The sequence below is a fragment of the Acinonyx jubatus genome, chromosome E1 (genome assembly GCF_027475565.1).
Source record: "Acinonyx jubatus isolate Ajub_Pintada_27869175 chromosome E1, VMU_Ajub_asm_v1.0, whole genome shotgun sequence".
NCBI lineage: Eukaryota > Metazoa > Chordata > Mammalia > Carnivora > Felidae > Acinonyx > Acinonyx jubatus.
The window spans coordinates 3,434,028-3,455,898 of NC_069397.1; the positions used below are offsets into that span (position 1 = coordinate 3,434,028).

At 54.5% G+C, this 21,871-nt stretch overlaps 1 protein-coding gene across 5 annotated transcripts in view; it reads right to left on the reverse strand.

The window, feature by feature from the left end:
* The window catches only part of PIK3R5 (phosphoinositide-3-kinase regulatory subunit 5), a 69,826-nt gene extending 51,624 nt beyond the window's left edge, over nt 1-18,202 (reverse strand). The window contains exons 1-2 of one of the 5 annotated variants that reach the window (XM_053211567.1): nt 17,807-17,955; nt 7,909-8,045 (exon numbers count right to left, since the gene is read on the reverse strand). The gene's annotated coding sequence lies outside the window, so the exon portion shown is untranslated. Of the gene's footprint in view, nt 1-7,899; nt 8,046-17,030; nt 17,707-17,806 lie in introns of those variants that run through there. The other 4 variants (XM_053211566.1, XM_027047691.2, XM_027047687.2 and 1 more) reach the window with 4 other exon arrangements.
* Nucleotides 18,203-21,871: the final 3,669 nt, after the last annotated feature.

Here is a 21,871-nt window from a genome sequence, read left to right on the forward strand (position 1 = left end):
CGTGTGAAATTCCTCCGCAGCCCGGTGACCAACACAAAATGAGAATTCTCTGATTTATAGTCCAGTCCCCCGGCTGCTCATGTCTTCCCAGCCGAGGCCCCAGACACTGGACCATCCCCATCGGGCCCTGCCCAAAGTCCTGGCCCGCAGAATCCATGAGCAGACCACTACGTGTTGGGGTCGTCTGTCACACGGCCATAGTGTCTGGAACATACATCATCGGGTAGGGCCCACACGGTCACAGAGACTGGGAGCCGCTGGACCACGTGGTCAGAAGAGCCCGGATGGAACAGCTAAAAAGCAAGCTGCTCAGAGACCGGTGCCATCCAACCGGGCAACTGAGACCATCGCAAGCAATTCGGAGACGAAAAGGCCCTTGGAGAGGGCGTCCAACCTGAACTCATCTACTAAATACAAACTCTTCGTATCAAGTGGATGTGACCACGAGGTATTTTGCTGGATGCTGTGGAAGAAACAACAAGGACTAATATACCGCCCTTCATCCCAGATGCTGAGCTTTGCTGATGCCAGCATGGAAGGTGCCACATTCTGGGGACTAGAATGACCACGGCAGCACATCAGGCATGCTCCTGCCTCAGGACCTTTGCACTCGCTGTTCTCTCTGCTGGGCGTGCTCTTCTCCCAGATGTCTGCTAGGTTCACTCCCTCGCCTCCTCCAGACTTAATGCTATATTCTCAATGAGGACTTCTGGAAAACCCCACCTTTAGCACATCCTGTTTTATTTTTTCTACCTCTTACCACCAACTGATACACTGTTCATGTTACTTTTTTTTTTTTAATGTTTACTTATTATTTTTGAGAGAGAGAGAGAGAGCGCAAGTGGGGTGGGGCAGAGAGAGAGGGAGACACGGAATCCAAAGCGGGCTCCAGGATCTGAGCTGTCCGCACAGAGCCCGACGCGGGGCTCAAACTCACGAACCGCGAGATCATGACCTGAGCCGAAGTCGATGCTTAACTGACCGAGCCCCCCAGGCGCCCCTGTTCATGTTACTTATTATTGGTGGCACTCACTGCCCGTCCTTTTCCTCCAGCTCCATTCGAATGTAAGGCCACGAGGCTGAATGAATGGATAATGAATGAAAGAGGGAACAAGAAAGGGAGTTCAAGGATGATAAAAGGAGACAGGCATAGGATTGCACACACCTAGCTCGACTGAGATACAGGTGCTGCTTTTCTCCTACGAATCATCAAACTGACCCACAGTGAGCCCTCGGGACGGTCGGCTGCTTGACCTGGACGGCGGCCGGGAGGCATCCCTGGGTTCAAATCAAGCCATCTGCCAAATCGTTGTTCCTCGGATCGACTCGCGTCTTAGAAAGTCAAGGAAGCAATGAGGAAAACTACCGTTTCATCTTGTGTCTTTAATTCTGACCAAAAATTAAACAACAACAACAAAAATGTTTGTAAAACAGGAGCCGGAGAAACACGGGGAGAAAAAAAACGACCACGTCGCCCCAAAGTCTGGACTGATGGTGGGAGAAGGCACCAGGCACACCCAGGCACACGTCTCGGATGTTAAGAAAGCGGATGTCTAAGGGATCAGGGATCAGAGAGCGGGGCTTAACATGAAAAGGGTAAACAGTGGAGCCAAATCAGAGAGTCTCACGAAGGAGGAAAGGGGGAGAACATGAAGGGGCCGGCACGATTCCTGGGATACATGCCAAAGACAGAAGGGAGGTCCCCCCCGCCCCCAAAAAGAATGAACACAAAAGAGCAGAAGTGAGCAAGTCAGGAAAGGAAGGCTTGAGAACAACCCAGAAGCCTTCAAAAAGGGCTTGTGGAGTTATTTTCTGAACCCAAGCTGGAGATGAGGCTAGGGAGCTATCATTACAGATGCTCCAGAGAAGGCAGAACTGTTCCACAGCTATTTCCTCCGACTTTTTTCTCAAAGAGAATGGGCATCGTCCTGGAAAGTATGGATTAAAGAGGATTTAGGGGCGCCTGGGGGGCTGAGTCAGTTGAGTGTCCGACTTCAGCTCAGGTCACAATCTCAGGGTTCGTGGGTTCAAGCCCCGCAACGGGCTCTGTGCTGATGTCTCAGGACCCGGAACCTGCTTCAGATTCTGTGTCTCCCTCTCTCTCTGCCCCTCCTCCTGTTTGCCCTCTCTCTTTCAAAAATAAATAAACTTAAAAAAAAATAAATACGGGCTCCTGGGTGGCTCAGTTAGTTAAGCATCCGACTTCTGCTCAGGTCATGATCTCACGGTTTGTGAGTTCGAGCCCCGCGTCGGGCTCTGTGCCGACAGCTGGGAGCCTGGAGGCTGCTTCCCATTCCGTGTCTTCCTCTCTCTCTGCCCCTCCCCCTGCTTTCCCTCTGTCTCTGTCTCTGTCTCTCTCTCTCAAAAATAAATAAACGTTAAAAAAATTTTAAAGAGGATTCATTTAATCAACAGCAAGCACATTTGGGGGAGGGGGGTCCAGAAATCTCCAGGAGCTCAGGGTCAGAGGGGAAGATGGGCTTCTGAGAGGTCACTATGCACAGCGGCAAAATCATCACTACCAACGACAAACACGAGACAGAGATCGCTAGAAAAACACGCAAAAGACCTGAATAAATCCTTCATGAAGGAGGCTCTCCAAATGGCCAATAAACACGAAAAGGTGCTCAATTAAAAAACAATTTTTTTAAACATTTTATTTATTTTTGAGAGACACAGCCTGAGCAGGGGAGGGTCAGAGAGAGAGAGGGAGACACAGAATCCGAAGCGGGCTCCAGGCTCCGAGCCGTCAGCACAGAGCCCGACGCAGGTCTCGAACTCACAAACCGCGAGATCGTGACCTGAGCCAAAGTCGGAGGCTCAACCGACGGAGCCACCCAGGCGCCCCAGAGGTGCTCAGTTTTGTTAGTCAGAAGGGAAATGCAAATTCAAACCACGAGCCACCCACCAGGATGGCCCAAATGGAAAACACAGAAAACCCTGTTCGTGAGGACGTGAAGCACCTTGAACCCTCGCGACTGCAGGTGCGCTCGAGCGCAACCCAGTACGGTCATTTTCCAAGTGGAAAACCGTTTGGCAGTACCCACTAAAGTGCAACTCGTGCGTGCCCCGCGACACAGCAATCCCACTCCCGGATGCACACTCGAAGGACGCGCACCACAGAGTCCAGAGCAGCGCCTTTCAAACTAGTGAGGCGTCCCAGGGGAGGTGAATAAGGGCAAAGCGCAATAAAAACCTGGAGGAGGAAGAAGGTCAACTAGCAGCAGTTGCCCAAGAGGGTAACTCCACACCAGAATCTTCATCCTTGGGATTCAGAAGATCCCACCAACAAGGGGGTAGGGGGAGACCGGGGGAGAAAGGACCACCACCGAGGGAACAGGGTTCTGGAGTCAAATAGAGAGTCTGCTGCTTAAAACGAGCTGAAGATTGCAGATGCCGATGAATACATCTCAGAGTCATAAGGAAACCTGAGTCCGTCAAAGGGAACCGCGGCTAATCGCCTTTGAAGAACTGGAGAAAATGAAAGACGGACACGGGAAAGATGGAGAGTGAGACAGACAGACCAAGGCGGAGACGGACGCTAGAAAAGGCCGTCCCAGTTTCAGAGACGAGCAAAGTCGTAGGCTCTTGGAAGCCACAGTCTCTGAGCCGGGCAGCCCCCATGCCATCAAGGCAGTTTGGGGGTACTCAGGGAAGGACCCAGAGACCGCCAGGGGCTAGAACGGCTTCACGAACAGAAGACATGAAAACGCACAGAAGTGGCGTATCTGGGTTTGAGCGAGTCCTGTGAGAGCCTCATGACAACGTGGAAAAGCACGAACTGCGGGTGACACAGACGGGTGGCTTCAGCCCTGGCTCCATGACTGTCCCCAAAAGGGCCTTGAGGGTCTTTATCTGCAGGGACGGCTCTCTTAAAATGCCAGAGAGCTCTGTCTTTGGCCCTTCAAAGCATGTCATTTTTTAAAAATTACTTTTTTAGGGGCGCCTGGGTGGCTCAATGGGTTAAGCATCTGACTTCGGCTCAAGTCGTGACCTCACAGTCCGTGGGTTTGAGCCCCACGTCGGGCTCCAGGCCGACAGCCCAAAGCCTGGAGCCTGTTTCGGATTCTATGTCTCCCTCTCTCTCTGCCCCCCCCCCCCCACTTGCTCTCCCAAGCAGGCTCTGCACTGTCAGCGCAGAGCCTGATGCAGGGATTGATCTCCCAAACCATGAGATCACGACCTCTGCCGAAATCTAGGACGATCAACCAACTGAGCCACACAGGCGTCCCCAGGGCATGCCATTTTAAAAACTGTGGTGTAATGTGAATAGCATAAAATGTATCATTTTAATCATTTTAAAATACGCAGCTCAGTGGCATTAAGAACATTCACGTTGTCCCATAGCCACTACCGCCTCCTGTCTCCAGATCTTTATCCTCCCAAGCTGAAGCTCCATACCCATGAAACAAACGCTCAGTCCTCATTCCCCTCTTCCTATTCCCCAGCCCCTCTAGTCCCTACCCTTCCTGCCGTCTCTATGAGTCTGATGACTCTAGGAACCTCATATACGTGGGATCATACTGGATGTGTCCCTTGTGACTGGCTCATTTCACTTAACTTGAAGTCTTTAAGGTTCATTCTGTCGTGACATGTCAGAATTCTACTCCTTTTTCAGGTCAAATAATATTCCACTGCATGCATATGCCGAATTTCGTCTGCCCGTTCATCTGTAGGTAGACATTATTGATTCCACCTTTTGATACAGAATACCATTTTTTTTTAATTTTTTTTTCAACGTTTTTTTTTTTTTTTTTATTTTTGGGACAGAGAGAGACAGAGCATGAACGGGGGAGGGGCAGAGAGAGAGAGAGACACAGAATCGGAAACAGGCTCCAGGCTCCGAGCCATCAGCCCAGAGCCTGACGCGGGGCTCGAACTCACGGACCGCGAGATCGTGACCTGGCTGAAGTCGGACGCTTAACCGACTGCGCCACCCAGGCGCCCCAGAATACCATTTTTTATGAACGGTTTCCAACGGAGCTCAGAAGGCATGTGAGCCGCACGACAGAAGGGATAAGGCACCTTTATGTGACAGTGTCGATTCAGAAAGATCTCAAACCGATAGAGTTCAAACACGGATGAGACTCCTGACTGTCCTCCTACAATGCTCCTTTCTTCTATAATAACATGATGTTCAGCAATTTCAGATTACATTTCTCAGGATTCTCTTGTTAGCCCAGCGTGGCCATGCGGCTACATTCTGGCCCGTGGAATAGAAGTAAATGTTGAGGAGTACAATTTCCGAGGCATGCCTTCTTTCTCTTTCCTCCTCCTGCTAGCTGGAATGCAGACATGATGGCAATTGCTAGAGCAGCCATTTTGCACCATGAGATGAGAGCCACATGTGGAGAGAGAAATAAACCCCTCTCATCTACACCACCGCCCTGTTGTGCTTCTCTGATACAACAAGAGGCAAACCAATATACTAACTGTTTCTATCAATACTGAGTTGTTGAAGAAGCAACGTTAGATTTTGGGAGTGGGGGGGGGTGGCTGTTACTACATCATTTAGATACAGGTGGTAGGATTTTCCCCCAATTTGTGGAGCATGGTTTATGAACTGACCTGAAACGGAGACCGCAAAGCATACCTCCAAATTCCCTTACAAGGAGACACATCAGAAAAGCTGAAGTCATCCTCCCAGAGAAGAGATATACATCTTCTATGTGGCGTGCCCGCCTCTGGGTACCCCACTTTGGGGGAGCGACAGCAGGGGCTGAATTCTTTAAATTAATTATCCAGATATTCTTCGGAGCAAACGGGGTTGGCCAGCTAGTACGGAAGCAATTCAAGTGGAGTGGGCACGGTTTTGATAAACGTTAGTAGAGATAATCTCTCGCTGGTTGCGTAGACAGCAGAGTGCAAATGCAGTATGGGCATTACAAAACCGTCCCTCCCAAACCGTTTCATGAACAGCGATGTCTCCAAGGCAAAGCTATGAAGACAACAAAATGATCGGTGACCGCCAGGGGTGGGGGGCAGGGGAAAGGGAGAGATAAACAAAAGCACAGAGGAATTCTAGAGCGTTCAAAATGCTCTGCGTAATATAATGATGGACGCAGGTCATTACACATTTGCCGAAAACTCACAGAATGTGCCACGCCAGCAGCGAACCCTAAGGTAAACTATGCATCTGGGGCGGTGATGATATGTCAATACAGGTTCATCCTTGGTTAGAAATGTTCCATTCTGGCAGGTGGTGTTCAGAACGGGGGAGGCTATGCATGGGGTCGGGGGTATATGGGAAACTCTGTACCTTCCTCCCAATTTTGTTGCAACCTTAAAATTGCTTTAAAGGAATTAAGTCTCTTTTGAGAGAGAGAGAGAGAGAGAGAGAGAGCAGGGAAGAGGGGCAAGAGCAAGAGAGAGAATCCCAAGCAGGCTGCACACTCAATGTGGAGCCGGACCCGGGGCTCAATCCCGTGACCCCGGGATCATGCTCTAAGCCGAAACCAAGAGCCGGACGCTCAACCGCCTGAGCCGCCCAGGCACCCCGTGAAGTCTTTACTAAAAATAATAATCGTGTTGCCATCTCCGTCCACTGAGTGGGTCACAGGAGTGACAGCGGGAAGGAATCCCTTATCTTCAAACTCACTGAATGGGGAGGGGGAGGGACAACACCGAGGCGGACTGAACCGCGGCCCCCACCCCATCCCTTCCACACCCTCCATACGGCAGCGTTGATGGGGACCCAGCAGCACAGAGCCGTGGCCCAAGGAAGGGCGTTCTCCATGCCTCTCGGGACAGTGGCTGGACCGTGACAGCACGCGGCCTCGGGCAGGGGGCAAGACGACAGGGGAATGGGGCGCTGTTGGCCCCTCCTTCTTCATCCATGGCCTCCAGTACACGGCCATGCGGCCTTGAGGGCTCGCTTCCGACATTTCCCGCGGGTCCCCCGGGTGCCGTGTTTTTCCACCTGACTCGGGTACCTTCTAGAAGCCCAAACGGCTCACGTGCCGTGGGCCTGAGCTCCTTAGCCTCACTAGTTCAGAAATGCGTGTCTAGATTGTAGATGCCACCCAAGGCTAGTCCGTCCCCACCCAAGCCCACGTCTGCCTCTCTACACTAGGAGGTTTGATGACCGACTTCTTTAAAGGCGCCTAGATGTCCCCCCCTCCTTTCACATCTTACGGCACCTTACATGCAGACAAACCGCCGTGAGGGCACTCTGACCCGCGGGCTCGTGCGTGGATGCCACGGGAGTCCTCTGCACCTGTGCCCTGTGGCTGGGCAGCTCGCATCTTGCGACCTCTCTCTGATGGCTTCAGAGGGCCAGCTCACCACAGAAAACAGCCTCGGGGCAAGAGAAGTCAGGTGGCCACGGTGAGCCCCATGCCTGGGTCACCCGCTTGCTGCGGAGGGGGAGCTACAGGATTCCCGTCCCCGGGGCCACCAGAGCCTGGGGCACTTTACCCGTCCGGACGGTCGTGTTGGGTCACAGAGATAGTAAGGGGCCCTGGACGCAGGCGCGCACTCTCCCGTGGGGGCCGTGGCAGTGGCCCCAGGCTGGCGGGGTTGGGGGGGGACCCCAGGGCTGCCACAAGTGTCTGAGGAGGCGGGAGGCCAGTGTCAGCCTCCTTGGCCCATTTTTCAGGTGGGCACAGAGAGGGCTCCACCTTGGATGAATCAGGACAGGAGGGTTCTGGCTCCTGGGGTGTCTTCCCCACTGCTCTCTCCTCCCCCCAGAAGGTCCCCTTTCCTCTCCAAAGCATTACTCCCGCTCGAAGGGGAAAAAAGAAAAAAGGAAGAAAAAAAGACCCTCGTCCTTGCTTACCCTGACCCGTCACCCTGCTTGTGAGTGACAACAAGTGACAGAAGGGAGTCGCCCGTCACTCTGAAGGTTCCCAATAGGCTACCAGAGCCACATTCGTGAATATGCAAGTTAATAACGCTTACTGGTGACACTTTACTTTCTCCCAGTTTAAAAACTTGACTTCTCGGGGTGCCTGGGCGGCTCCGTCGGCTGAGCGTCCGACTTCGGCTCAGGCCATGATCTCGCGGTTCGTGAGTTCGAGCCCCGCGTCGGGCTTCCTGCCGCCAGCCTGTCAAGGCAGAGCCTGCTTCGGATCCACTGTCCCCCTCTCCGTGCCCCTCCCCTGCTTGCCCTCTCCCCAAAATATTAAAAAAAAACCCAAAACTTGACTTCTACACTTCCCTCGGCCTCCTCCAGGGTCAGCAGGGCCAGGCACCCTTGGGGATGTTTAAAGAATCCCCAGAAAAACTCCAGGCATCTCTCTGCCTCCCTCCCCGGGAAAGCAGCGTTCCGGATTGCCCCACAGCCCGCCGGACAGCCAGGACAGGCATCCCCTCTGCCTAGTAAACGTGTAAACATCATGTTGCAAACACACACTTACTTCCTCAGGCCCCTGTTGGGGGGGGGGGGGGCGGCGGCTCCCCAGGGCCTCCCCACTGTCAGACTTACTTCTGACTGACCTGGAGGGTGAGCAGAGGGCTCCCAGGGGGTGGGGTCTGGGCACGCGGAGTTGGCCAGGGGCTCCTGGGGCCTGAAGGGGCCGAAAGGGAGACGCGTGCCTTGTCCCATAACAAAGACAAGGCCACAGGGTTTTTTTTTTTCCTTTTTAATGTGTTATTTATTTATTTATTTATTTATTTATTTTAAGACTGAGAGAGAGCATGAGTGGGGGAGAGGCAGAGAGAGAGGAAGAGCAGAAGGCAGGCCGTGGCCCGGAGGCCCACGGGCGGGCGTAAAAGGTGACGACAGCTGAGTGTCCTGGCACAGAGAACGCTGGGGAAGTGAGAAGGGCCAGCTGCACCATGGCACTGGCTGGAGAGCGGAGAACAGGAAGGTGGAGGGGGGGGCCCAGGGGTGGTGACTCCAAGGTTTCAAGTCTAGGAGTGTATTGTCACCAGAACCACGAATGGGGAAGTCTGTAGAGGAAGCCTGCTTTGTGGGCGAGGCGCTGGGCTCTGAACAGGGGCTGAGGTGGGAACAGAGCCAACGGCCCGCATGGGCTTCGACACAAAGGTAAGGGAGGTGAACGCACCCGAGGGGTGGCCAGAAGGGGAGGCGCAGGCGGCGGAGAAAGAGATCCAGGGGAGCCTCTGTGGGGTTTGCGGGGGGACCGCCCAGCTTTGGGATTTGTCTCCTCGAGGCCACTGAACTTAAGTTCAAGTTTCGTGCTCAGAACAACCAAGCTGTCTCCGACCCATCAGACACGGCCACTGTGATTTGCAGAACTGCAGACTTGGGAGCGGAGCATCCTCGGTCTCCATTCTCACGGCAGTCGCGTCTACGTATGACACGTACTTCTCTTGAATGCTTCCCTGGACGGGGAACTCATGACCACAAGGTCACCCGCTCCATGGTTGATGTGTTCTGAATTTGGCTTTGTTGCATCACATGCTACAGAGCCTCCAAAGAGAGACGTTGGGTAGGAGGGGAACACTGGGTTTATCACTGCAAAGTCGCCAGCGACCTTGGAGGAAGCCAGCCTACGGAGGAGACTGGGTGGAGGGCGACAACACAGTGCCATTGTAGTCCTAAGGATTTGTAGCCGCTTGGAGTCTACAAATGGGCACCGTGACGAAGGAAGAACTCCCACAAGTCCCGTGTCGGAGGGCGGACTGGGGAAAACGCACAAGCTGTTGGAATCTCACAGCCCGTTTGATCCAGAAGGGAACAGGCTCAGACCCGTGGACAGAGGCCGGAACGAGGAGGGGTCATCTCCTCCCCCCACCCTGGGGTATGAACATCACGCCATAGTCCCCCGCCCCCACCCCTCCCTCCCCCGCCGTGTTCTCCTAAGCACAATCACAGACCAAGGAAAACTCTTGACTTTTCGTTTTCTCAGAATGAAACTCCCAAGATGTCAGCACAGAAGTGAATGCAAAACTCACAGGCCTATGAAACACAGGCCCCGAAAAACCCCCCACACAAGGGGCCATCACTCCGCAGGCCAACCCGGAGACAGGGCGGGCTGGCCCCAAGAGCGGATCTGGGTCAGCCGCGCAGGAAGGTGATCCTCGCGGTGGGACCCGGTGTATGTATGACACCGGGTGTCAGAAGAAGTCCAAGAACACGAGATACCACCAAAAGCTCAGGCTCCAGCTCGGGATGTGGCCGAGGATCCCGGGCTCCCGCGGTGGCTCCGGGGTCTCCTACCATGGCAGGCTACATTCTCCTGACCACAGAAGCGCCCCTGCTCCGGGGGAAGAGCTGGGAGGCAGGGCTGTGGGGTTTGCGGAGGAACTGTCCAGCTTTGGGATTTGTCTACTCGAGGCCACTGAACTTCTTAAATTCAAATTACGTTCTCAGAACAACCAATCTGTCTACAACCCGTCGGACACGGCCACTGTGATTTGCAGAACTGCAGACTTGGGAGCGGAGCATCCTCGGTCTCCATTCTCACGGCAATCGCGTCTACGTATGACATGTATTTCCCTTGAATGCTTCCCCTGATGGGGAACTCATTATCACAAGACCACCTGTTCCATGGTTGATATGTTCTGAATTTGTCCAAGATCTTCCTTGTCACAAGCTCAGGTCTCCTGAGGTCCCTCTTTCTCCTTCCTGGAGTATGACACCCCCCCACCCCCCGCCCCAAGCAGGTAGTCTCCACCTTCTCCAAAAAACACCACCCTCCAAACATCTGAAGATAGACATTACTTCTCCCTTGTGTCTTCTTCTTGGAGGAAAACCTCCGGGCTTCTTTTCTCATTTTGTATTATGTCATCACCACCTCTGGTGACCTTTCTCTGTGTGTGAATTTGTTATATCAGCATCCTCGCCAGACCAGAGCAGCTCCCTGTGGAAACAGGCCATCCCGTAGCCAAAGGGCACGGAAAGCAAGGACTCATGGGAATTAGTGGCGGCCTGGCGGAGACCAAGAATCAAAGATGGCTCCCAGGCTCCAGCTGGGGACACTGAGGCAGCAGGTCTATGCCTGGAAGGCCGGGGAAGGGACAAGAGGGGAGGAAGGCCTGGGGGCCGGGAAGCCAGGAATGAGCAGCAGAGGAACTAAAAACCAGAGCCTTTCTCCCGACTTTCCGGGAGCAGATCACTTCCTTGCTCCGGCCGCTCTCCCTGGGGGTCCCAGGGTGCAGGAGAAGCCGAAACGCCTCCAGGGTATCGCCAGCGCGTTAAAACCCCGACAACAGCAGGACAGAAAAGGAAAGTGCAGGCCAGCCTTACTTGCGAGTATGGATGCAAAAAATCCAAAAGAGAATCCCAGCAGGTCAGACCTAGCACTGTATTAAAAGAAAAAACCACCTTGGCCAACTGGAGTTCGTTCCAGAAGTGCAGGGAGGGCTCAAGTTAAGGATATGATGCGTCATACAAATCTAAGGCCAGGCAAAAGGATATGAGGATCTCCTGGTAGATGCTTAAAAAAGTATTTCGCAGGGGCACGTGGGTGGCTCAGTCATTAAGCATCCGACTTCGGCTCAGGTCATGACTTCACGGTTCGTGGGTTCAAGCCCCGCGTGAGGCTCTGTGCTGATGGCTCAGAGCCTGGAGCCTGTTTCAGATTCTCTGTCTCCCTCTCTCTGCCCCTCCCTCACTTGGACTCTCTCTCTCTCTCTCTCTCTCTCTCTCTCTCTCAAAAATGAATAAACTTTAAAAAAAATTTAAAAAGAGAAGTATTTGGCAGACGTAACTTCCATTCATGCTTTTAAAAATCCTTAGCAAAATGAGGAACCGGAGAAAACCCCCTTCCCACGTGGCACTTGATGGGGACCACGTATCACAGAGACCAAGCCCCCGGCTCATTCCAGCCCTTGGAAGCTCGAGACGCTGGGAGCATCTCTGGTAACGAAACAGCTGTGGAGGGAACAGCAGAGCTTCTTATAAGGACACCATGAGCAAAAGTAATACTTTTGCTCGCAGATGGTCTTGAATTTCATCGTCTCGAAGATGGCTTGAATTCAAGACTTGATGAGACATTCAGAAAGTGATAAGCGTGGCTGGGGCTCAGTGAACGGTCAGGGAGCTCACCCTCCCACCCCCCACCCTGCACGGGCCACCTTGACACCTCACCAGTGAGTCACCGGTGACCTCCCGTGCAGTTTGCAAGTTTCAATCATCGGTCACCCCCTCCCCCCGCTGGCCTCTAGCCACGGCTGACTCCCCGTGTGCAGCGATGCTGGGGGGTTACCCCAAGAAATCGGCAGAAAGAAAGTCCTGTTTTTGAGAACAGGGGTGAATACCCTGGCTTTGCTGGTGAACTGCAGAGCTCTGAGAACACCCTGACCTTTTACGCAGAACTCTGGAAGAGAGGGGGAGAGAAACCGTGCGTGTGTGTGTGTGTGTGTGTGTGTGTGTGTCTGTGTGTGTGTGTGAGTGACAATTCTCCTGCCAAGGGTCAAAATGACCAAGCCCAGACCCCAAACGCCTGTGCAGGCTTCGTGGTTCCGGGAAGACGAGTTTGGATGGGGAAGAAGGGTGCGGAGAGTCAAGGGACGGCGGACAATCAGGGGTTCCTAACCCTGTAAGTGAGCAGGTTTGGAGAGGGGCGGAGCGGAGGCCCGGCGGACAGCGTGCTTGTTTCCCAAGCGTGGAGGTTTCCTCTGCCGCCGATGCAGAGGACTCTTGCAGGAGCCCCCGGGGACATCCGCAAACCATGCTCCCCGCTGATGACCGGTGCCCAAGGAAAACGGAAGCGCCAGTAATAGAACTGATGGCCTTCACGTCCTTGAGCCGGACGCGGAGTCTGGGGCGGGGGCAAGGGAGGAAGAGATAGGGCTGAGGGCTTGAGGCCCTGGTCTACGCCAGACCGTGGGTGGGGTGCCTGACAGCAGGTGCCTCACTGATGCCCCCAGGAGAGGAGCCCCCGCAGCCCTCAGGACGGTTAAAAGGAACGCCTGCAGGGCTCAGTCGGTTAAGCGTCCAACTTCAGCTCAGGTCATGATCTCGCGGTCTGTGAGTTCGAGCCCCGCATCGGGCTCTGTGCTGATGTCTCGGAGCCTGGAGGCTGCTTCGGATTCTGTGCCTCCCTCTCTCTCTGCCTCTCTCCCACTTGCGCTCTGTCTCTCTCTCAAAAATAAATAAAATGTAAAAAAAAAAAAAAAAAAAAAAAGGAACACCCAAGAGGATGCACCCAGGAGCACTTAGCATGCATCCGCTAACATTAGGTACTACTGTTCTCAGCATCCCTCTTTCCATCTTGTATCTCTCAAGTGTCAACGAGAAAATGACATCGTTAGGGAAACCTTGCCTTCACCCCCCAAATGTGTGGATCAACCTTTATGTAATCTCACAGCCCCCCCCCCCCCCGCCGCCCCCATTCTCACCATTGCGATTACACGATGTGTGTGTCTAGTGTCTTGCCCGCCAGACTAATTTCACAAGCGCAAGAACATTGTGTTGTTCAGGGGTCCCCAGAGCCCGGAGCTTTGCCACAGCTGTGTCTCATTTATCCAGAAGGCACTGGACTGAAAAGCCCCATCATCCAGAGCCCCACCGCCGGTCTGGAGGCCCTGTGGTTGGCCACAGTTCATGCCCCAAAAGTCACGCCCTAGAGGGCACGAACTTCACACCCACAAGCACATCCAAGCTGCCACTGGGGCCTGGTCATCTCAGAGAGTCAGCCCAGCCCTGGCACGTTCTAGCAGCGTGGCCTGGGTCCTCCGTGTCCGCATCCGTAACGTTCGGATCGTAGTTTTTGCTACCTCGGAGTGCGGCCGTGAAGGACCAAAGAACGTGAAATACTCAGTCCAGCGCCCAACACCGCGAACGTACAGCGGAAGGAGACAGGAGCCGAGAGCAAGATGAGCGAGAAGGGGCAGACACGTTGTCCCGAGCGAAGCCAAGGTACGAAAGGGAGTGGAGGTAGAACGAGCTGACGAGTCCCAGGAAATCATCTGACACTGGGAGGACACGCACGGACCGACCCAAGGTCACATGCCTAGCAGCGGAGGAGGAGGTGGGCAGACACAAGGCCAGTCGACTCCATGGGGGGCAGGTCAGGAGCCACCCTCGGCCCTCACACCCCAGCCCCGCCCCCAACAAGGAAACCACACAGAGTCATTTGCCTAGGTCAATAACAGCACTGACGAGACTCGGGAGGACACGAAAATGAAAAGCACACCCCACCCTCCTGCCCCCTACACCCTCTGGCGAGCGGGCAACTCCCACTGCCGGGTGTGCGTGGATTTCTTGCCTGTGACACCCTGGGGAGTGAGTTCCACGGTGACAGCTGAACAGCCACGCTGAGCACAGGGGGCTCAGGCGAGCCAGCCCATGAGCTACGGGTCAGACCCCGTGGGCCAGAGCGGTCAGTGCTCCGTCAGGAGGGCGCCCGAGGTGCGGGAGGGGGGGACTGGAGGTGGGGCCCGTGCCGCGGGGCGAGGCGGGGGTTGGGAAAGGCTTCCAAGATGATGAGGTCTGAACGCGGAGGGGAAGGAGTTATGACTCCACTGGGCAGTAGAGGAAGCAAAGAAGGGTAACGTGGCGAGAAGGACTAGCACGTGCAAAGGTACAGAGGCCTGCCTGAGCTTCAGGACATAAAGCGGCAGGGTGGGCCAGAGCTGGCTGGTGGGAGGCCTGGCTACCATGCCTAGTGGTATGAGCCTTCTCCGAGGGGTGTGGGGGAGGGGGCAACGGCCGCTCTCAAGGGTTCGCAGTTAAAAATCTTGCTCAGGTTCATCGCCTTACGTGACCACGGCCGCAGGAGAAAGTCTGGGCCGGGAGCCGGGGAAGGCCGGAGGCTGGGGTCTCCCACTGAGACCAAACTCTAGAGCCCAAAGCCTAGAACCCCAACTGGTAGACCCACCAGACCCAAGAAGGGCCCAGCGTCTGCTCGGGGCCACCACCAGTCACCCCCTGCTTCCGATTCCTCAGCCCCCACCCTCCTCCTGGGTGCACTTGTCACAGCCGTGTCTCGCTTATCCAGAAGGCACTGGACTGAAAAGCCCCATCATCCAGAGCCCCACCGCCGGTCTGGAGGCCCTGTGGTTGGCCACGGTTCATGCCCCAAGAGTCATGCCCTAGAGGGCACGAACTTCACACCCACAAGCACATCCAAGCTGCCACTGGGGCCTGGTCATCTCAGAGAGTCAGCCCAGCCCTGGCACGTTCTAGCAGCGTGGCCTGGGTCCTCCGTGTCCGCATCCGTAACGTTCGGATCGTAGTTTTTGCTACCTCGGAGTGCGGCCGTGAAGGACCAAAGAACGTGAAATACTCAGTCCAGCGCCCAACACCGCGAACGTACAGCGGAAGGAGACAGGAGCCGAGAGCAAGATGAGCGAGAAGGGGCAGACACGTTGTCCCGAGCGAAGCCAAGGTACGAGAGGGAGTGGAGGTAGAATGAGCTGATGATTCCTAAGACGTTATTACGTGGCGTTCGATGTACTTACTATATGTATGAAAGCGAGCCACACAAGTGACAAGGATTTCCTCTACAGGTGGGTACAGTGAAAAGTTTTGGTGTCCATGAGGTCAAGCTACTGGAAAAATCCACGCAGATTCACTCAGGGGAATGACGTAATTCTGTGCGTACCTGGGTATTTCTACAGCATTCCCCTAACCCAAATCTGTAAAATGTACATTGCATTTAACAGGATCTAAGATGACTCCAACGGTTTTTTTAAATAATAATAATAATAATAATTATTATTATTATTATTATTTAGAGAGAGCACGAGTAGGAGAGAGGGGCACAGGGAGAGAGAGAGAATCCCAAGCAGGCTCCACACTCAGTGCAGAGCCCAACACGGGGCTCGATCCCACCACCCCGGGATCATGACCTGAGCTGAAATCAAGAGTTGGACACCCAACCGACCGAGCCACCCAGGCGCCCCTAAGATGCCCTCAATCGTAAGGTGAGCTGTTATTTTGCGTGCCACTAAGAAAGAAATATTGCTGTCGGCTATGATGGTACAATGCCATAGAAGGTAAGACGGATGTTGATTTCCAAGCTGTTAAAACGTGAACATATACACTTACGTCTTCAAATCAATGGGATATCCTCATAGGTCGTATATGTTTGCTGTGGGGATGTCTCATCTGCAGAAATCAAGTGCAACCCCTCCTTTGTTCCCTTGCACACATCTATACCAGAGGCTCAAAAAGCAAACTGACCACCTCTCTCCCTCCCAACCCCGAGTGACGGCTCATCACCATCTTGCCCCTCCAGAAGCTTCCTCTCTTAAGGAGCTGATCCAGAGGCTTGCAGCCCACCCACAGCTGAGCCAAACAAGACTTCTGGTTCACAGGGATCCCGCTGGGGTGAGCCTCCTGGAACGAGGGCAGAGTCAGAAAGGCTCAAATACTCAGCTGAACCCAAGCTCCCCAGGCTGTCCGGGCCTCGCTGGCTCTCCTCCTCCGACACTCCTCAGCCAGGAGGCCCACGATCCATGTGTGGTCTTAGCATCGTTACCCCTCCACGAACCCCAAACATGCTTTTCATGCAGTCCCCCCACTCAGCTTCCCCTGATTATTCTTGAAAGAGACAACCAGAGCTGCACCGGAGGGAGGAAGGAGAGGCAGAGATGGGGGGACCACGCCTCACTTAAGCTGGAGGTCGGGGGGGAGGGGGTGTCTTAAGACCCCACAGTCCTGGCGGCTTATGCTCCAAAAAGCAAGGAACGGTATCCTGAAGCAGGAAGAGAGAGCCTGATTATCTGAAACCTTCTTGTTTTGTCTTCCTGGACCCACACGGCGGCGGGGCAGGCTGGGGAAGGAGGGAAGCCTCTGATCCCCACGCTCGTTGCTGCAGATCAATACCCAGGAAGCAGCTTCCGTGCGCGGCTACTCTCCTCACGCTTTTCTCATCTATTTCCCCCCAGCCCCGTGAGGTCGCTATTACAGCCCATTTTAGAGACAGGACAACCAGTCTGGGAGAGGGGTGGTAAGATACTCCGGGTCGCACAGCAGGGCCTGGCCGGCAACTCAGGTCTCCCTTCCACATCACACGGGGCTCTCAAGCAGTGGCTCCAGCGGCATCCTTCAAGGAGCTTGCTCAAATTTTAGAAAAAGATTCCAGACCTGCCCCCAGCGGACGCCCCCCAAAGCTGGGGCTGGGGCCTGGGGCAGGTGTGCTTTAACAAGTTCTGGGAACCCGGGCCCTTACCAGGTGGTCTAGGCCAGGAGCAAGGGGGCGGATCAGAAGTTGCAGCGACGAGCTGAGGGAGGAAGCGAAGGGCAGCCCAGAAGGGGCCTTCCGGGCCCGGGCCGACCTGGCCTACTTTTAGCCCTCATTTCGCCAAACCTCCTCTCGGCGCAGAGGCTTGTTAAACTCTTCATACCACATCCTGCGGCTTTCAACTCGCCTTCCTTCTTCCCTCCGAACCATCTCCTTCCTCCTCCTGACCCGAACCTCTTGCCGATGTACCCGGAGCCCCGGGATGGGCCAGCGCGCGCGCGCACGCGCACACACACCTGCACGCACGCACCCGCGGAGCCACGCAGGGACACCCGGGTGTAAACACGGCTCGAGCCACCGCGCCGACGGGCGGTGCTCTAGGAGAGCGGCCGGCGCCGGGGCACCTCCGCGACCCCCCGGGTCCTGACGGCGGTGCCCGCATTCACCGCGACAGTCCCCAGGCGGAGAGGCGCGCGGGCTCCGCGACCCCCTCCTCGCGCCGGCCCGCGACGGAGGCAGGAGGCCGCGGCCACACGCGCCGCCCCGGCCTTCCGCAGTGGCTACCCGGCGGACGCACCCCACCCCGGGACGCCCCTTCTGTCTCCGGGATTACCGGGGCGGCAGGTGCGAGGACCCCGTGCCCACGGAGAGACACCCCGACTGCCCAGCCCGCCCGCCGCCGCCGCCGCGGTCCGAGCGCACGGCTCCCCGACGGTGCGCAGGCCGCCCCCTCTCGCGCCCTCGCCGCCCGGCCGGCCACGCACCTGCAGTCCCCGCCGGGCGCCGAGCCCCTCTCCAGCGGCGACTCCCCGCGGCTCGCGTGCGGTCGGGACCACGGCGCCGGGCAGCAGCCGCGCGGCGAGTCCCAGCATCAGCCCCAGCAGCGCTCCGACGGCGGGGCGGGACGGGGGCGGGGCCACTCCGGGGGGCGGGGCGGGGCGCCCAGCCGGCCTCTAGCGCCCCCTGGCGGCCGGGCGGGCGAGGGTCCGGCGGGCCCCCGCAGCCTGAGTCCCCCTCCTGACCCCGCGCAGCGCGCAGGAGCCGCGGTGCCAGCGACGCGCGCGTCTGCCCTGGAAGGGACAGGCCCCGCGGGCGGGCGGCCACGGCCGGAGGGGCACCCCCGAGGGCCCGCGATCCCCCGGGAGGCAGGTGCGGCCGGTCCCAGGGAGCGGAAGCGGGCCTCGGCCCTGCAGGAGGGGTGGGCGGAGCAGGAGGGGAGGGCTTGGGGTGGGGGCTTCGGGGAAGGAGGAGAAAAGGGAAGCTCCGAAGAGCTGCTTCCTTCTCTCGCTGCGACCCAGCGCCCCACTTCCTCCTGCTACTTCTATTTTCTCTGGGTGCTCTTAACCTTTAAAATGCCTGCACCCCTGGTGCGCAGACGGGCGCCCGGACCCTCCCCCCCCCCCCCCCCGCCAGGCCTCCCCCTCCTCTGCGAGAAGGCAGGCTTTCTGCCCCGCAGCTCCAGTCTCCGGGCTGATCCCCCCCCTTTCCTTCGCCAGTGGCTGTCACTTCGGCCATTTCTCAGCCCATGAAGTGAGGAGGGGTCGTCTCCGGAGTCAAGGCCCTCTTTTTGCCTCCTCCCTCTTCCCCCTAGACGACGCTGGCAGGAAGAACGCATCGCGGAATCCCGGGAGTCGCTGCACTTCCCCGTGCCTCAGTTTCCCCACTTACAAAATGAGGGTAGGAACGTTGGCTACGGTGCAGGCCGTCCTGGCAAGGAAAAATGAGCCCTTCGTTTCGGACTTAACAAAGGGCAAGGCTGAAATTCCCACTTCCACTATTGAATGGGACTCTGTGTCACAATAGCTGTTAAAGGCGTTTGAAATTGGCCACAAGCTCGTACGTTGCTGTTGGTCCAAAGCCACAACCCTACCTGAGGCTTTGAGAGACGTGAACACACCAATGACTTTTCTTTTCCTGACTCCCTAAATACCAAGAAAAAGCAACTTCCCCAAAGACATAGAAACAGAAAGTACCCTTGGGCGAACACGGAGGTCGGGTTCCAGAAAGGCGCTCAGAACCTGTCTGGTAGTTCTATGTCTCATCCTCCATCCCAACCCCCTCATACCACCTAGTCTCTCTCTCTCTCTCTCTCTCTCTCTCACACACACACACACACACACACACACACACACACACACAGGAACCAGAACCAGGAAAGACAGAGAGGACATGCTTGGAGTCCTATGACTTGATAAGGGTGGGCGTCTTGATAAGGGTGGGCGAGGACTCTGGTTTCCCCAATCCCTACTTTTTCCCCACCACCAAACAGGAGAAGGGGGAATATGGAGACAACCCAGAGGTGGCCAGAGGGGAGCAGGATGGCTTAGAACTGCTGTGGAATCAGGAACCGAGTAGTAAGAATGACACGATGTATGCCAGATTGACATGGTGAACTGTGAGATCACTCTGAAAGTTAGGGCATCCCTGACTTGGCCCATGTGCTTGGTATGCCTAAAACCGAAGGTGGAAAGCTGAAGCAGGGTAGCCTGTGAGAGTTCACTACCAGGGAGCTGAGCAGCCGGTGAGGACCACTTAGTCCCTTCCTGCCTCCCCCCAGGCTCTCCTGTTACCCCACCCCTCCCGAGCTCCACCTGTGTCTCCCTGTGCCCAAAGGGCAAGCCACTGACCAGGAGATCTGATCAACACCTGACACCTATTGGCCAGAACTTAGAACTACACCTTCCCACCCTCTTGCGCTGTTGGTGGGAATGCAAACTGGTGCAGCCGCTCTGGAAAACTGTGGAGGCTCCTCGAAACGTTAAAAATAGATCTGCCCTCTGACCCAGCAAGAGCACTGCTAGGAATTTACCCAAGGGATACAGGAGTGTTGATGCACAGGGGCACTTGTACCCCAGTGTTTAGAGCAGCATTTCAACAATAGCCAAATGATGGAAAGAGCCCCAATGTCCATCAACTGGTGAATGGATAAAGAAGATGTGGTTTATATCTACAACGGAATACTACTTGGCAACGAGAAAGAATGAAACCTTGCCATTTGCAACAACGTGGATGGAACTGGAGGGTATTATGCTAAGTGAAATAAGTCAGTCAGAGAGAGACAGATGTATGTTTTCACGCATATGTGGAATTTGAGAAACTTAACGGAGGACCATGGGGGCAGGGAACGGGAAAAAAGTAATTTCAGACAGAGAGGGAGGCAAACCAAAAGAGACTCTTAAATACAGAGAAAAAACTGAGGGTTGATGGGGGGGGGTGGGAGATGGGGAAAATGGGTGATGGGCATGGAGGAGGTCACTTGTTGGGATGAGCACTGAGTGTTGTAGGTAAGCGATGAATCATGGGAATCCATTCCCCAAACCAAGAGCGCACTGTATATAAGCTGCACGTTAGCTGACTTGACAACAAATTATATTTAGAAAAGAAAGAAAAAGAAAAAAAGAACTATACTTCCCCAAAGCAGCTAGTAAGACTCAAGGTGTCCCTGTCACTCACGAGGCACCTGGTTAGGTACGACTTTGTACCGCTCTTTGTTGTAGCCCCATTAAAAAATATATGTCTATCTGTAATCTCTCCCCTTCTTTTTGCTGCCTTCCATTTTCAAAGAGTCTACCCCTGTCTCTTTTTACATTTATCCCTAGTGCTCTCAAAAAAAAAAAAATCACCAAGGAAACATTAAAAGTGAGTAAGTAAATAAACTAATGAAGAAGAAACAATGCTTCCTTAACAGGGAGAATCCCAATGACTACATGTAGCAGGAATGATGGACTTAGAAAATCACCACGTGGCAGACATCACCGTAATAATTTTTGCGGGCAAGAATCATCCATGCACTCTCAGCACGGTGGGCAGAGGTGTGATGATGAGTGGGTTATTTGCTTCGGCTTAAAATAGCTCCCCACGAGACACCTGTTAGCTATAAAGGAAAGAACAGTAACTGGAAGCAGAGAAAGCAGGGAGCCTCTACCTTAGCCAAGTGAGAAATCCTGACAGTATCATTGCAAGGCATAGCAACATCATTTACCTCTTGATTTGATGCACTGAGAAAAAACACATCATTTCCGCGGCATTCTGGTCAAAGATGCCTTACCTCAATCTAACCGTGAGAAAACAGACTAACCCAAATTGAGGGACATTCTACAAAATCTTCAACAGCGTAAAGGTCAGGAAACAGAAGATTGAGGGACTCACAGATCATCACACAACAATGAAATGAAGTGAGGAGGGCGCGTGGGTGGTTCAGTCGGGGTAAGCATCCGACTCTTGGTTTGGGCTCAGGTCATGATCTCACGCATTGGTGAGTTCGAGCCCCCGCACACGTGGGGCTCCGCACTGACCGTGCAGAGTCTGCTTGGGATTCTCTCTCTCTGTCTCTCTCTGTCTCTCCCCTGCTCTCTCTCTCTCTCTCTCAAAATAAATAAACTTTAAAAAAATACAGTGAGGGATTCTGGATGGAATCCTGGACCAGAAAAAAGAGCAGTAGTGGGACAATTGGCAACATTTGAATAAAGTCTGTAGATTCATTAATAGTACCGTATCAATATTAATTTCCTGATTTTAATAATCATACTGTATTACGTTCTCGACTAATATTTGGGGAAACTGGGTGAAAGTTTTATGGGAACTCAATGGTTGCAACTTTTTCTTGTCATTCAAAAATCCTATCAATATATAAACTTAAAACAGCAAAGAAAGAAACATTGCAAATCTTACACACTTTGAAAAAACTTCCCCTTTCATTTTCCCTGTTCTTAAAGCTTAAAAAGGAAACTCTCGACCACTCTTCTCCATGATACAGATGTAAGAATCCGAAAGAAACAGCAAACTGTAGTCAGCCTTTAATGAAAGCAGTAATATGCCACAACAAAGTA